The sequence below is a fragment of the Schistocerca nitens genome, chromosome 4, assembly GCF_023898315.1.
Source record: "Schistocerca nitens isolate TAMUIC-IGC-003100 chromosome 4, iqSchNite1.1, whole genome shotgun sequence".
Classification (NCBI taxonomy): domain Eukaryota; kingdom Metazoa; phylum Arthropoda; class Insecta; order Orthoptera; family Acrididae; genus Schistocerca; species Schistocerca nitens.
Window position 1 is genome coordinate 811089850 of NC_064617.1, and position 17576 is coordinate 811107425.

Here is a 17576-nt window from a genome sequence, read left to right on the forward strand (position 1 = left end):
GTCTCTATGTGTCAGATCTAATCATTTTGTCAGTTACGATCTACATCACGATCCCAGTTGCGTCTTAAAGTAAACGCTAAGCGGTGCTCATACTGCGTGAACATTGGTCACCGAAGATTTTGTTATCAATTACTTCTAAACAAGGGCCGGTCAGGCGTGCCAAACTTCGGGTGTTGGCCACGTGTGTTGGCTGCGGTTGGGCAAAGCTCTTGCCTGTCACTCGACTTTGCTTGGTCTTCCTCGGAAGTACGCGGAACAACGCCACATTTCATTTAATATTGCGATGCGCCATTTTTCGGTCTGTACAGTCCTGCAGACTCGCACTGTCAGCAGTGTTTAACCGTTGCTACTTGTTCACGCTTTCCAGGATTTTCACAGGTCCAGCGGCTGTTCGTACAACAAGGGACAATCTAGTGATCTATTTTCGCAATCCTTTAAAATGAATGGGAATGGCAGAAGACAGGGACGAGTGTTCTCACCTCACGTAAGCGACATGTACTAAACATTTGCTGTGAAACTACATTACAGGACTCTGCAGAAACAATTTAAGGAGTTAGTTCAAAAGTGAAGGAGCAATCAATTCCAACGATCGACAGATGGGATTCACTGTTTTGTACGTAAGAAAACTATATGTGCTAAATTTGTAGGCACGCTACACGTGAAGACACTGGCGGCAAGAACATTAAAATTTCTTAAGTCCCGCACATTCCATTCGCAGTTGCAACAGTTTTCAGTGGAACTAAACGAAGAGTATGGATACTTCACATATTACTACAAAGTATGTTGGTTTAGTGAAGAGGCATGCCTGGAAAAATTTTTTGATTTAAAACTCGCCGTTGCTGATTTCTTGAAAGAAAAGTGAGTACAGGAAGGAAAATTAGAACACACAGAATGAATTGAAAGCCTAGTATTTTATGTGGGCTTGACCACAAACTGCCCATAGTAAAACAATGCATGGAGCTGAACAACTTATTTTTGATTGAGACGCATTTGAAAACACAATCGCGTTATGGAAGGATCACATTTTGATAAACACAGCACAGTCCAATTACTTAAGCTACATGCCGTTGGAAAAAAAAAGACAACGCAATGTCTGAAGAATTTATCGTAGCCTTGAAAGGATTACAAAGATATTTTCATAATCGTTTTGAGGACACTTAAATCTTACATCTGTTTTCCAGCTATTTTCAACACCGTGTAGAATATCCAATCTGCGTAATGAGTTTGCAAAAGTGGTATAGTATTTCGATTGACATATTAGTGTGAAACACCTTTCTCTCCATTATGAATGTAAATAAGTCACGATTAGGAGGCAACTTGACTTCGGAACATTGTTAAATTATCTGTATATATCTGTAAGCCAACAAAATGTACAGGATAAAATTTGTATTATGCCTTCAGCGCACCAAAATTAATTAAATAAGACAGATAATTCGTTTTCTTTTTATGTACGTTGTCGAGAATTATGAAAAATAAAACCAAGTACTACGCTGTGCGACTGTACTGCCACTTAAATGTGGCGCGTTCGCAGTTTCCTCCTCGTCCCTCTCCCCGCGTTCAGACAGCGTGGCGTTGAGGTGGAGGCAATGTGAAGCAAGGCTAATGATCTCGCTTCCCCTGCTGTAAAAACTTTACTGATATCCAGTTACTCTTTCTAAAGAAAAAAAAAATAGAAAGTCTCAGGTAGGTGGCTAGTGAGGTGGGGAGAATGAAATGCAACTCCAAGTTGGAATCTTTTTCTTAGCTACAGGCTACTCAAAAAATTAGAAACATATGTTCAGTATAAATAAAACTAATTACTTTAGACACGCCGACTGTCTTTTACTCTGATATATTTCAACAGACCACAAAAAAAAAAAAACAGAAATAACTCCCGACGACTTGATCCAGCGACGAATGCAGGATTGTTGCACAGGTCCAACATTTTGTTGATGACATCAGTCCTTCCTACTCACAGGACGGATGCGACCAGATACGCGACGTGAATTTTACGCTCCCTCTTTCCTTCACTGACTTCTTAGTAACAGGTATCCGCAATAATAAATAGCCCTTTTTCCTACTCAAATATGTGTCATCATCCTACAGATGGAATGTAAGTATAGTATTCACACATGTGTATCGTCCAAAACTAGTTGTTATTAAACACAACATTTAACTCTACCTGTTAGCAGCGCTGTCATTTCCCTCAGAGATTCTAAGCTGTCTTCTTCCTCTCCATACGCCAATTGTAATTTAGTCCTTCTTCGATGTAGGAATAAATCCCAGTCATTTCTTCCATCTTATCTGGTAACTCTATCCTATTGTTCATGGCTGTATCTCAGACCAGTGAATACTGTCTCCCGATTTTATTTGAGTTGCACTGATGACATGAATTTTTGTTCGCTTGTCACTAATTCTATTCTCAGAAACTGTATGTTACGACAAAATTGTTAATGAAACTGAAATTGCTGTAATACCAAGTACTCATGATTTATTATGAATAATCATTTATATATGGACATATTTCGCGTGCAAACATGCTTAGTAACTAAAAATTACGATCTGTATAGTGTATGAGCAATATCAAATGTTAAGAATAACATGCGTTATTATCACTTAGGAAAGATATGACAGACTGCCTGGAGGTGCTAATATTTTAAGGTATAATAGTATCATATATAAATAAGTAACAAATTGTGGTCAAATATGCAGCAAGAGAATTGGACTGACCTAATTAGACGTTGACAGCTTGACTGGAAGGAAAAGTGGCTCCATTTTGTGAAATTACCAGGGTTGGGGAGAGAGGAGATAAAGGATAACTTTTCACAAGTTCAATTCCAGTGTAAAGTCCAATCGGTATTTTTTTGATACGTTCCTCTCGATAAAACTTCGGTTCCGGCTCAGAGTTCCCAATTTTTTTGGCAAAGTATTTTCCATCATTTGTTAAACGATACCTAATTAGTTTAGTTACGAAAAATAGCTGTTTCGACAGCAGATTCTCTTCCTGATAAACAGCCGTACAGTATCTCATTATCATAATGAACTCGTATAAAGAAAAATTTCACCAAAATATTTTTTTGTTTATACTTGGTTTACTTTAAACGTGTTCATTACTTCCTACTTTCAATTTTAAAGGAATATCAAAGAAACAAAAAAGAGGAACAGAAATAAATTATTCTTACTAAAACAGATCCGACTTGAGGCAAAAAGAACTGCAGATCGAGTTTCCCTCAAGCCTTTAGTTAATTGGCTGTCCAACATCAAAAAGAATTGAAATCCTTTCCGTCTGAACGTTGCCCTGTGACCACCTAATTAAGAGATGAAATAGGCATACCGTTTTTCTCTTTTTCTTTTATATTTTTCGAGATACTGCTGCACGAAGCTTGCGCGTAGAAGACCACTACACTGCTAGGGAAGTCTGTAAAGTGCGGACTAATGTCATACACCATGATGGTGGTTGTCTACGCAGGAATCCTGAGAGTTCTATACAAACTTAGTTCACCCGGTCACATTACAATATGAGATTTGGTAGGCTATGTTGGTGAAAAGTGATTGTCATTTTTAGGTTGCCGTATTTATTTTATCATCATTGCGAGAGCAAAATCTCGTGATAGTGAAAGTCACCACTGAAACACCGAGCGAGGTGGCGCAGTGGTTATACACTGGACTCGCATTCGGGAGGACGACGGTTCAATCCCGCGTCCGGCCATCCTGAATTAGGTTTTCCGTGATTTCCCTAAATCACTCCAGGCAAATGCCGGGATGGTTCCTCTGAAAGGGCATGGCCGACTTCCTTCCCCATCCTTCCCTAATCCGATGAGACAGATGACCACGCTGTCTGGTCTCCTTCCCCAAAACCAACCAACCAACCACTGAAACGACGTTGCATACGTGGTCACTCCTCGTTCTTGATAATCAACAGCTTTTAAATGTTCTGTAACTCTGTTCTGTAGTGATAATCGATTCGCTTTCAAAGAGCAGTTACCTTAAATTCGGGAAAAAATATATCTTATTTCAGTTCTAAGTGTAAACAGTTGATCGTAATGATGTTCAGATCGGCGAACACACACGAAAAATCCAACCAGGTTACACCTGCATCGTTCCACGAAACGTCCGGTATTATTATTATACATCTACATCAACATATACATCCATACTCCGCAAGCCACCTATCTGTGGCGGAGGGTACTTTGAGTACCTCTATCGGTTCTCCCTTCAAGTCGAGTCTCGTATTGTTCTTGGAAAGAAAGATTGTCGGTATGCCTCTGTGTCGGCTCTAATCTCTCTGATTTTATCCTCATGGTCTCTTCGGGAGATATACGTAGGAGGGAGCAATATACTGCCTCACTCCTCCGTGAAAGTATGTTCTTGAAACTTCAACAAAAGCCCTTACCGAGCTACTGAGCGTCTCTCCTGCAAAGTATTCCACTGGAGTTTATCTATCATCTCCATACCGCTTTCGCGATTACTAAATGATCCTGTAACGAGGCGCGCTGCTCTCCGTTGGATCTTCTCTATCTATTCTATCAACCCTATCTGGTACGTATCCCACACTGCTGAGCAGTATTCAAGCAGTGGGCGAACAAGTGTCCTGTAACCTACTTCCTTTGTTTTCGGATTGCATTTCCTTAGGATTCTTTCAATGAATCTCAGTCTGGCGTCTGCTTTACCGACGATCAACTTTATATGATCATTCCATTTTAAATCACTCCTAATGCCTACTCCCAGATAATTTATGGAATTAACTGCTTCCAGTTGCTGACCTGCTATATTGTAGCTAAATGATAAGAGATCTTTCTTTCTATGTATTCGCAGCTCATTACACTTGTGTACATTGAGATTCAATTGCCGTTCCCTGCGCCTGCACCATGTGTCAATTCGTTGCGGATCCTCCTGCATTTCAGTGCAATTTTCCATTGTTACAACCTCTCGATATACCACAGCATCATCCGCAAAAAGCCTCAGTGAACTTCCGATGTTATCCACAAGGTCATTTATGTATATTGTGAATAGCAACGGTCCTACGACACTCCCCTGCGGCACACCTGAAATCACTCTTACTTCGGAAGACTTCTCTCCATTGAGAGTGACGTGCTGCGTTCTGTTATCTAGGAACTCTTCAATCCAATCACACAATTGGTCCGATAGTCCATATGCCCTTACTTTGTTCACTAACGACTGTGGGGAACTGTATCGAACGCCATGCGGAAGTCAAGAAACACGGCATCTACCTGGGAACCCGTGTCTATGGCCCTCTGAGTATCGTGGACGATTGGCGTGAGCAGGGTTTCACACGATCGTCTTTTTCGAAACCCATGCTGATTCCTACAGAGTAGATTTCTAGTCTCCAGAAAAGTCATTATACTCGAACATAATACGTGTTCCAAAATTCTACAACTGATCGACGTTAGAGATATAGGTCTATAATTACGCACATCTGTTCGACGTCCCTTCTTGAAAACGGGGATGACCTCTGCCCTTTTCCAATCCCTTGGAACGCTACGCTCTTCTAGAGACCTACGGTACACCGCTGCAAGAAGGGGGGCGAGTTCCTTGGCGTACTCTGTGTAAAATCGAACTGGTATCCCATCAGGTCCAGCGGCCTTTCCTCTTTATAGCGATATTAATTGTTTCTGTATCCCTCTGTCGTCTGTTTCGATATCTACCATTTTGTCATCTGTGCGACATTCTAGAGACGGAACTACAGTGCAGTCTTCCTCTGTGAAAGAGCTTTGGAAAAAGACATTTAGTATTTCGGCCTTTAGTCTGTCATCCTCTGTTTCAGTACCATTTTGGTCACAGAGTGTCTGGACATTTTGTTTTGATCCACCTACCGCTTTGACATAAGACCAAAGTTTTTTAGGATTTTCTGCCAAGTCAGTACATAGAGCTTTACTTATTATTATTGTTCACCATAGTGTAGATTCATTGACTGGGAAATAATATTTTGTGTTTCACTGCTATCAGTCACTTCATATGTACTTTTCATTTAATCTTATAAGTAGAGACCCATATAGAACATGTTTTCGTTTTCAGGCCTATTTGCATATTTAATCACTTTTGTTCACCAAAAAAATTTCCTTAATTAATAAATAAAAAATGTATTCTAAATTATGACTACTGCTTTTTTGATGAGTTTACTGTTGGGAAAGCAGAGAAAGTATTGGAGGGGGGGGGGGGAGCATTGTCAAGGACGATAAATCGAGTACGAATCGTACCTTAGTTAGGTAAAATGAAAGAACTTGGACATCGCCAGGCCCACTTTAATACAGTACAACAGATTTAAGCTGCGCCAGCGTGGAACCAGTGCCTGTTTACCCGTTATTATCACGAATACCTCAACTTGCACCATAGGTTAGTTGGCTTTCGGATTCCGCTGAATAGGTCAGCAGTCCATTGCACGCGGAGACGGTTACACGGGTAGCAGAAGCTGTGTGGCGTGGACTGGTTGATGTTTTAGGTTAGATGGCCTCGGAAAAATACAAAAAGGGCTTCATTCTCAAACGGTGCAGGTCGGACATAGGAAGAACGTAGATACAGGAACCGTCAGCATAACAGTTGTTAATTGTCGTAGCTGTGTTGGGATGTACCAGACCTCCAAGAGCTAATAGAATACACTGATGCTCAAATCGTTTAGGCACTGAAAGCTGGCTAAAGCCGGGGATAAGTCCCGAAACGATAGGCTAAACATAGTGGGCGGTGGAGTGTTTGTTGTAGTTAGTTGTAGTTTATCCTGTAGCGAAACTGAAGCAAATAATCCCTGTGAATTATTGAGGGCAGAGGTCATTCTTGGCAAGGTTCAAAGAGAAATTGAGTTTGATTTCAAATACGTGCCCTACAACTGTAGTTGGTGATGACTTTAGTTTACCCTCAATATGTTGGCGGAAATACGTGTTTTAACCTGGAGATACGCATTATACATCATCCGAAACTGTTCTATAAGCATTCTCTGATAACTATTTCACGAGCTCACGCGAGTAGTAAACGGTTGTGAAAACACACTTGACCTCTTAGCAACAAATAATCCAGAGCTAAAAATGAGCATCAAAACGGATTCTGAGATTAATGGACACAGGGTCGTCACAGCGAGATTAAATATTGTAACCCTTAAAAAATAAACGAAAAATATACCAATTCAAAAAAGCAGATAAAATTTCACTTGACGCCTTCCTGACAGACAATCTCCACTCCTCCCAAATTAAGTATAAGTGTAGACCAGATGTGGCTCAGATTCAGGGAAGTAGTATTGACAGAAATTGAGAGATTTAGGCCAAATAAATTAAAAAAAGACTGCTCTGATGGCCATTGGTACACAAAACGGGTCGGAACACTGCTGCAGAAACACCGAAAAATGCATACCCAATTTAAACAAACTCTCAATCTCGAAGACTGGCGACCTTTTACAGAAACTCGTAATTTAGCGTGCACATCAATGTGAAATGTTTGTAATAGTTTCCAAACGAAACATTATTTTGAAAAGTGGCAGAAAATCCAGAGATATTCTGGTCGTATGTAAATTATACTGGTGGAAAGACACCATAAATCCCTTCTCTGCGCGATAGCAGTTGAAATACTATCGACGACAGGGCTGCGAAAGACTTTATGAATTCATTTACCAAATAACAGGAAATCAATATTCCAGAATTCGAAACAACTAACTTAGAAGCAGATATCATCGGCATAGTGAGCAACTTAAACCACTTAATAAAAGCAAGTCTTCTGGTCCAGACTATATACCAATTAGTTTCTTTCCAGTGTATACTGATGCAATAGATCCATACCTCGGGCATGGATGTGTGTGATGTCCTTAGGTTAGTTAGGTTTAAGTAGTTCTAAGTTCTAGGGAACTGATGAGCAAAGATTTTAAGTTCCCATAGTGCTCAGAGCCATTTGAACCATTTTATTGAACAAATTCCTCTTCTTCCCAATTCTATTCAATACCTCCTAATTAGTTATGTTATCTACCATCTAATCTTCAGCATTCTTCTGTAGAACCACATTTCGATAGTTTCTGTTCTCATCTTGTGTAAACCGTTTAACGTCCATATTTCACTTCCACACATTGCTGCACACCAGACAAATACTTTCAGGAAAGACTTCGTGACACTTGTATCTGTACTCGATGTTAACAAATTTCTCTTCTTCAGAAACGCTTCCCTTGCCATAGCTACTCTACATTTTATATCATCTCTACTTCGACCATCATCAGTTGTTTTGCTGCCCAAATAGCAAAACTCATTTCCTAATCTAATACCCTCAGCATCACTTTATTTAATTCGACTTCATTCCATTATCCTAGTTTTGCATTTGTTTGTGTTCATCTTATATCGTCTTTAAAAGACACTTTCCATTCCGTTCAGCTGCTCCTCCAGGTCCTTTGCTGTCCTGACAGAATTTCAGTATCGTCGGCAAATTTTTTTATTTCTTCTCCATTGGTTTTAATTCTTACTTCTAATTTTTCTTTTGTTTCCTTTACTGCTTCTTCAATATACAGATTGTATAACATAGGGGACAGATTACAACCCTGTCTCACTCCCTTCTCAATTAATGCTTCCCTTCCATGCCCCTCAACTCTTTATAACTGCCATCTGGTTTCTGTATAAATTGGAAATAGACTTTCGTTCAAAGTGTTTTACCCCTGCTACCTTCAGAATTTGGACGAGAGCATTTCAGAAAACATTGTCAAAAGCTTTTTTATACGTCAAAAAGTCCTAGAAACGTAGGTAAGCGTTTCCTTAACCTCTCTTCTAAGATAAGTCGTATGATCAGTATTGCCTCGCGTGTTCCAGCATTTCTACGTAATCCAAACTGATCTTCTCTGAGGTCAGCTTCTACCTGTTTTTCCATTCGTCTATAAAAAATTCATGTAAGTATTTTGCAACCGTCACTTATTAAACTGATAGTTTGGTAATTTTCACACCTGTCAACACCTGCTTTCTTTGGTGTAGGAATTATTATATTCTTCTGAAGTGTGAGGATATTTCGCCTGTCTTACACATCTTGCTCAACCGATGGAAGAGTTTTGTCATGGATGGCTCTCCCAAGGCTATCAGCAGTTCTAAAGGAATGTTGTCTACTCCCAGTGACTTTTTTAAACTTGGGTCTTCCAGTGCTCTCACAAATTCCTCACACAGTTTAGCATCTCCCATTTCATCTTCGTCTACGTCCTCTTCCATTTCCATAATATTGCCCTCAAGTACATCGCCCTTGTATAAGACCCTCTATATACTCCTTCCAATTTTTCTGATTTCCCTTCTTTGCTTAGGATTGGTTTTCCGCCTGAGCTCTTGTTACTCATGCAGGTGGTTCTCTTTGTTCCAAAGGTCTCTATAATTTTCCTGCAGTCATCTATCTTTCTCGTAGTGATACACGCTTCTACATCCTTACATTTGTCCTCTAGCCATCCCTGCTTCGCCATTTTGCACTTCCTGTCGATCTGATTTTTGAGACGTTTGTACTGGTTTTCGCCTGTTTCATTAACATCATTTTTATGTTTTCTCCTTTCATCAGTTAAATTCAGTATCTCTTCTGTTACCCAAGGATTTCTACTAGCTCTCTTCTTTTTACCTCCTCGATCCTCTGCTGCCATCACTATTTCATCTCTCAAAGCTACACATTCTTCTTCTCCTGTATTTCTTTCCCTTGTTCTTGTCAATCATTCTTTAATCCTTTGTCTGAAACTCTCTACAGCCTCTGGTTCTTTCAGTTTATCCAGGTCCCATCTCCTTAAATTCCTAATTTTTTGTAGTTTCTTTAGTTTTAATCTACAGATTATAACTAATAAATGGTGGTCAGAGTCCACATATTTTCCTTGAACCGTCTTACAACCTAATATCTGGTTCCAAAATCTCTGTTTTACCGTTAAATAATCTGCCTGAAACCTTCGAGTGAAACCTTAGAGTGTCTCTAAGCCTCATCCATGTATACAACCTTCTTTCATGACTCTTAAACCAAGTGTTAGCTATGACTAAGTTAGGCTCTGTGCAAAATTCTACCAGACGGCTTCCCCTTTCATTCCTTATCCCCAGTCCATATTCACCTACTACTTTTCCTTCTCTTCCTTTTCCTACAGTCGAATTCCAGTCCCCTATGACTATTAAATTTTCGTCTCCCTTAACTATCTGAATAAGATCTTTTATCGCATAAGTATCGAAGCTAGATATATATATACTTGTACTACTGTGGTAGGCGTGGGCTTCGTGTCTATCCTGGCTACAATAATGCGTTCACTATACTGTTCGTAGTAGCTTATTACCGTTCCTTATTTTTATTCATTATTGAACATATTCCTGCATTACCGCTATCTGATTTTTATTTATAACCCTGTATTCACCTGACCACTGATCTGCACTAATGCCCACTGTATCAAATTTTTTCCTATCCATAGGAGTTAACCACTAAATTACAGGCCCCATATAATCAGCGTCGATATGCAGCTGGTTTTTGGAACATATATTGTGTTTGAACATTACGAATTACGTCGAAGAGAACGGTCTACTGACAGACAGTCAACAAAGATCTAGAAAACTTTGTTCTTGTGAAACACAACTGGGTCCTTACACACACGAGATGTTGAGTGCTGTTGATAAGGGATTTCAAATTGCTTCCGTATTTCAAGATTTCCAGAAGGTTTTTGACACTGTGCCATACAAGCGGTTGATAGTAATTGACGGAATGACATGGAGTAAAACATAAGTGATTTCTGGCGTTCCCCAAGGTAATGTTACAGGCTCTCTGCTTGTCCTTATCTATATAAACGATTTAGGACACAATCTGAGCAGCCGTCTTAGGTTGTCTGCAGATGACTCTGTCGTCTATCGGCTGGTAAACTCATGAGAATACCAAAGCAAATTGCAAAAACATTTAGAAAAGGTATCTGAATGGTGCGATAACTGGCAATTGACCCTGAATAATGAAAAGTGTTAAATGGAACCCGTTTAAGTTCGGTTACACGATAAATAAGTCTAATCTGAAAACCATAAATTCAACTAAATACCTATCACCAATTTAATTTGGAAATAACACATAGAAAATATTGTGGGGAAGGCAAACTAAAGACTGCGTTTTACTGTCAGAACACTTAGAAAATGTAATTGCCCACACTAAACTTGTCCGTCCTCTTTTGGAGTACTGCAGTGCGGTCTGGGATCCTTTCCAGATAGGATTAAAGAAGACGTCGAGAAAATTCAAGGAAGAGGATCACGTTTTGTATTATCGCGAAATAGGAGAGAGAATGTCACGGACATGATGCAGGATTTCGGACGCATACAATTAGAACAAAGGCGTTTTTGTTGCGCCGGAACCTTCTCACGAAGTTTCAATCACCAACTTTCTCCTAAGAATGAGAAAATGTTTTGCTGAAGGCGACCTACATACTGAGAAATGATAGTCATAATAAAATAAGGGAAATCAGAGCTCGCATGGAACAATATAGGTGCTCGCGTTTTCCACTCGCTGTTCGAGAGTGGAAAGAGAAATATTGCGAAGGCACTTAACGGTGTTTTGCAGGGTATCAATGTACATTTAGATGTAGAATGCCGATATGAAGAGGATCTGTAGTCGATACTTTGCAGATGACTCTATGTACCAGTACTGTAATCAGTTTTAGAAGCTTTATGTCCAGGTGTAAATTTAAGGAAATGGTTTGTCCCGTGATATTTGTCAGATTCAGTCAAAAGCATCTCATTAATCTAGTGCAAGACTGAAAAACTGCATGGTGCAATATTTTCGGGAAGCGATATGTAGCAGATGGAGATCTGGAACACTAGAAGAATAACTGAGTAAGCGAATATCTGACATGATTCTTTATGGATATAGGTCCACAGGATAAATTCGAAATTTACAGAGAAGAATCCAGTGCCTGTTCAGGGTTGTTTCCTCTGAGTACTTTGGTATGAGGTACCCGTGGTCTCCAGTTAAATTTTGAATAATAACGCAATTATTAATTATTCGGTTTGTTACCCAAGTTAGCTTTGCTTCCGAGCAAACACTTTCACAGCAAAGAAAAAGCCTCTAAATTCAATCACCAATACGTGCAACAAGAAGGGTGGATTAATGGATCTACCCCAGAAGAAACAGATACGCTTTCATTACAGTGTGTTGTGTCAGCATGCACTACAGTTCTCTTACAGTTACTGCTCAAAATGTCGACCATTATGGCAGAAACGTGCGCAGCGATGCGCTATCGATTACCGCAAACGCTCACTAATACCAGTAGTTTTGAGTAATTCGTCCACGGATGCGACAAACCAAGATCTACAAGTGAGAAGCCTTTTAAAACACTCGCTTTTAGCTGCGTGGCGTCCCACAGCCGGTGACCTTTGAGTTGCAGACGAAACTCCATGGCTACAATTATTTAAATTGCCAAGCTCCTTGCTTCTTCTGTGTCAGGGCCGTGGCGTCTAGTTTTAGTTGTAATCTTAATACAGTTATGAAAGTTACAAATAACTGTCATTTGCTGTGATACATTTCTATTCGACATATGCTACGTATGATGTCAGTTATGTCCTGGTCTCTGCACTGAGTACTGTGTTTTCTATGGATCTGGAAAGTTAATAGTCTTATGAATAGTTATATTTTCCGAAATATTTGTTCGGAGCTGTGATACTTCTGTCGCTAACCGTGTTCTGTGTGTAATCTGAAGTTGTCTGTTTTCATTTTTTTTATTACTGCGTATTTTTTGATTCATTTAATGAAAAGTCGCTCCAGCAGGTTTATTAAAATTTTACTGAGTCCATTATCAATTGTGTCTGAAACTGCCAAATGTTAATATATGATAAGATGGTTATATAGATATCATTTTGCAATAGGGGATGAGAAACGCCTCGTTCATTGCTCTTTTATTAATTCCAAATGAATACTTTCAGCATTTTAACCAATGCACATATAATTTTGAAACACGTCATAATTTAAATCATTTTAAGCTAAAGCACATTAACACTTCTAATGCATCGGATGTCCAGTTTTCATAATTACTACACACATTTTTTTATCATGACGTCGTTGTGTTCGAAACATTTTAATACACTTCATAATTAGTGTTTAATCGTTTGCTATCAGACTTTTATCAGTGCAGTGTAATTTCCAAATACGTCACGTAACGCTTTTTAAGCTAAACCATGTTAACAGTTTTAACGTACCGGGTTGTGCATTTTTTATAATTACGACACATCCATTTTTCTCCTGATTTCATTGAGCGTGCAACTTTTTTAATTTCACTTGACTTTTAGCTTCTCTTCACCATATCTGAGTTATATATTTTTACTGTACATATACTAACATTGTCTCTCATCTCTTGTTATAAAAATATCTGTATACCTATCATATTTGTTAGTTTCAGATACACTTGAAAATGGCCTAATATAAAAGGCCTAAAACAGTCGTATATACTTAATAAAGTTCTAATTAAGCAATTGGAGTGGATTTTTATTATTGTAAGAACGGTTGCTGAATCAGCGTCACCCAGAGAAGTAGAAACTAATACTATTTACTCATTTCTGTGTGTAATGAGAATGCTGTTACCGTGCATATTGCCAGTTTGTTGCTCGTAACTGTCGTGTTTGCCAAAGGAGTGATGAGAGACGTCGGCTTTTGACTGCTTGCGTCAAAACCATTGGTATAAATTCTTTCAAGTGTCAGACTGGAACGTAATAAATTCTTTGTATTTATTGTGAAGCATCATGGCAGTTAGATGTACGCTTTTATTCTCTTCGTGCGGTACTCGCTTGGGAAGTAATTATTATTATTGTGGAATAAAAGGTTTCTAGGCCTAAGAGTTTCCACTCTGAGTTCTCTACCTTCTGTGATGTTTCGTTAACATGGGACAGAATCACCGCAATTATTCCATGCTACCCAAACTTTACATCAGCGTAGTACCTAGCGTCAACTGTAAATTGGGCTACTGACCTTATTGGAACACGATAAGCAAATTACTTTTCAACGACACATTTTCTAGTAACTGTGGGAGGACGTGTTAAAGCACGTTTTGCTCTATACTCCTCTCAGTATATCGGAAAGTACTCAAGTTCCAGTTACATAATCGTGAGCACCATCCTACCACACATCCATAGTGAACTTCTTTTGACAGGGTAAATACGTGGCTACTGTTGAACATGCCATCTTTCGTAAACATGTCCCCATCCATAAACAACACGGATAAATTAAACGTGGTTTTCTGCAAGATGATGCACGAACCAACATAGAAACCCCATTTGACATGAACGGTCAACTGGATGTAAGGACTGGAGACGTCGGTGAAACGGTTGCAATTATTGTTCATTGTGAAAAAGTGCTTTGGCTCGTGCAAGGCGTTCCACTATTGAAGACACTTTCTCTTCCAAATCGCGTGTTCTGGCGCACCTCACACCACCAGTACTCTCCATTCTATCACCAAAGGAAATGGTTTCTCGTAGGTGCCTATATACAGCTACAAAAGTATTTCCATGCTGTTGCGTCGTTGTGGAAACAGCTCAGCATAGCGTTGTTCTGCTGCTCTCCCATTGCATTCAGAGAACCCTGGACGAGATGCATATCAAGCAACTCTTCATTAGCAAACCTGTCTACACCACTGCATGTCACTGAAAATGTGAGTCTAACGCTGGCGCAAAAACAAACCCGAGGCGGAACCGAGTAGCACTGAATGCAAGCTAGAGGTCTGTGATCTAGACGTCCATTCTCAGAAATTTCTTCCTCAAGTTAAGACCTATGTTTGATACTACCAGACTTCTCTTCCACAAAAATTCCTTTTTTTCGCAATGATAGTCAGGTTCTTATGTCCTCCTTCCTCCGTGCGTCATGCGTTATTTTGCTGCCTATGTAGCAGTATTTCTTAACTTCGTCTACTTCGTGATTCCCAGTTCTGATGTTAAGTTTCTCGCCGTTCTCATTTCTTCTACTGCTCATTACTTTAGTCTTTCTTTGATTTACTCTCAGTCCTTATCCTGTACTCATTAGACTGCTCATTCCATTCAACACATTCTGAAATACTTCTTCACCTTCTGTCAGCATAGTAATGTAAATAGCGAAACTTATCATAGACAACCTTTCCCTCCGAGTTTTAATCCCACTCTTGAAACTCTCTCGTAGTTCCCTCGTTCCTTCTTCGATGTATACATTGTACAGAAGGAGAGAAAGAATAAACATCTTCCTTACAAACTTTTCAATCCATGCACTACGTTCTTCGTCTTCCAGTCTTATTATGCGGTCTTGGTTCTTGTACAAATTGTGTATTACCGGTCTCTCCCTGTAGTTGATCCCTATTTTTCACAGAATTACGAACATCTTGTACAATCTTACATTGTCGAAAGCTTTATCTGGGTTGACAGAGCCAATAATCGAGTCTTTATTTTTCTCATTCTTGCTTCCTTTATCAATCACAACGGTCAGAACTGCTTTCTGGCGCCTTTACCTTTTCTAAAGCCAATCTGATCGTCCCCTAATAGTTCCTCAGTATTCTAATCCTTTATTCTGTATATTATTCTTATTAGCTATTTGGTTTCATGAGCTGTTAAGATGATTGTGCAATAGTTTTCGCACTTGTCGGATCTTGCTATCTTCGGAATTGTGTGGCTAATGTTTTTCCGAAAGTCTGATGGTATATCTTCAGTCACATACATCCTATGCGTCAACTAGAATTGTCGTTTCGTTGCTACTTCGACCGATTGTTTTAGAAATTCCTATGGTATGTTATCTATCCCTTCAGCCATGACATGTTAATTCGCCCATAAGTCTTTTAAGTTCTCATTCTAATACTGGATTGGAATGCCGTTGTAGGCGTGATATCTTATCGAATGTCCTAGAATCCTGTTCCTTCTCTTCTTCTTGTCATTGTTTTGCATATATACTTTTCCTCACCTATTCTGCAAAAAATCTCCTCATTTCTTGTCAGTGTGATGATGGTGGAACGGTTATTCGCCGAAATTCGTGGACCTTCGACGACTGCATCCGGCGGTACACCTAGAATCTTCGAATCATCTGGGAAAGTCTCAGATTGCAGAAGGCTTAGGCATAAGACAAAGACCTGTTTCGTTGCGATGGAATCTTCTCACGAAATTTCAATCACCAGCTTTCTCCCCCGAATGCGAAAATATTTTGTTGATTCCGACGTACATTTGGAGAAACTATCATAATAATAAAATAATGGAAACCAGAGCTCCCACGGAAAGACAGAGGTGTAAGCTTTTTCCGCGCACTGTTCGTGATTGGAATGATTGACAATTTTTGTGAAGGTGGTTCGATAAACCCTCTGCCAGGCACTTAACTCTGATTCGCAGAGAATCAATGTAGATGTAGATGTAGATGAAGACTTCAGTTGAAGGACGTACAAAATGTTCAGGTGAATTCAGGAGTGCCGAAATGCTAGTCACTTAGGAAATAAGTAAATAGGAAGTACAGCGAAGCTAAGGTGAAATTATCGCATGAAAAATGTGAAGAAAGTGAAAAAGAAATGATTGTCGAAAGAACAGAATCAGCATATAAAAAAGTCGAAACAACCTTTGGTAAAGTTAATAGCAAGTGCAGCAGCATTAAGAGCGTAATGGGAATTCCACTTGAAAATATAGAGGAGAGAGCGGATACATGAAAAAGTGTACTTTTGCGGCTATGTAAAACATCATTATACGTCACATAAGGAACACAAGATTATTGAATATACGGAACATCATTCAGGCCACATTCTACAGTTTTGCAACACCTCCCACATACGTTACATAAAAACAGAAAGCAATTTAATAAAATTACTGAAAATTACTCATTCCCGCTTTGGTAGTTCCGAAAGAACATCTCACCCACATATGTATATACAGACTACCAAACTAATGAATAGTCCTTATACAATTACTGAAAATTATTCTCGCCAGCTTCTGTGGCTTTAGCAAAATCCTCGCGTTAGACAATTTTACATAAGGAAGACATTATTATTGGCAAGGAATACTAAAAGTCTATGTAGAAAATTTCAGCATAACTCTTACGACCTCTGTGGCTCTGAACCTCTCATATACAATATTCCAGGAAAATACAATAAGTCCTTATAGTAAAGTACTGAAATCACTAGCCAATTACTGTGGCTCTCAAAACACCTCTAACACCAGTCAGTTACTGCGGTTCTTCATCGTCTCATGATCAACTTACAATATATACAAAAATGTCCTTATAGATAAACATTAATCACGACTAATGCCAACTGCTGTAGCTCTCAAACCCGTATGGTACACTACATTCAAGAAAACATACATCACTGAAAATATTAAATACACTTAAGTCCACCTCTCTGTGACTTTCAAGTCATCTCATTTATATTTTCGTTAGGTTTGGTCAGTATCTTGGTTCACTATTAGAACAAATGTGTCAATGTAAATTTGTGCTGTTTGGTTGACAAACCGCTCTGCTGATGACCTTCACTAAGGGTAGGAGGGAGGAGCATTGTTGCCTCAGTCGCCTCAATACTCAACAAGTCTCTAACAAGATGGTATCGTGATGAATCCATTCAAGGGCCTGCACAAGAATGAGAAGACCATCCAAGTACGCTGACAATGGTTTAACCAAAAAACAGTGCTCGAAATCGGTTCTGCTTCTTCCTCACGCCAGGAAAAAGAAGGAAG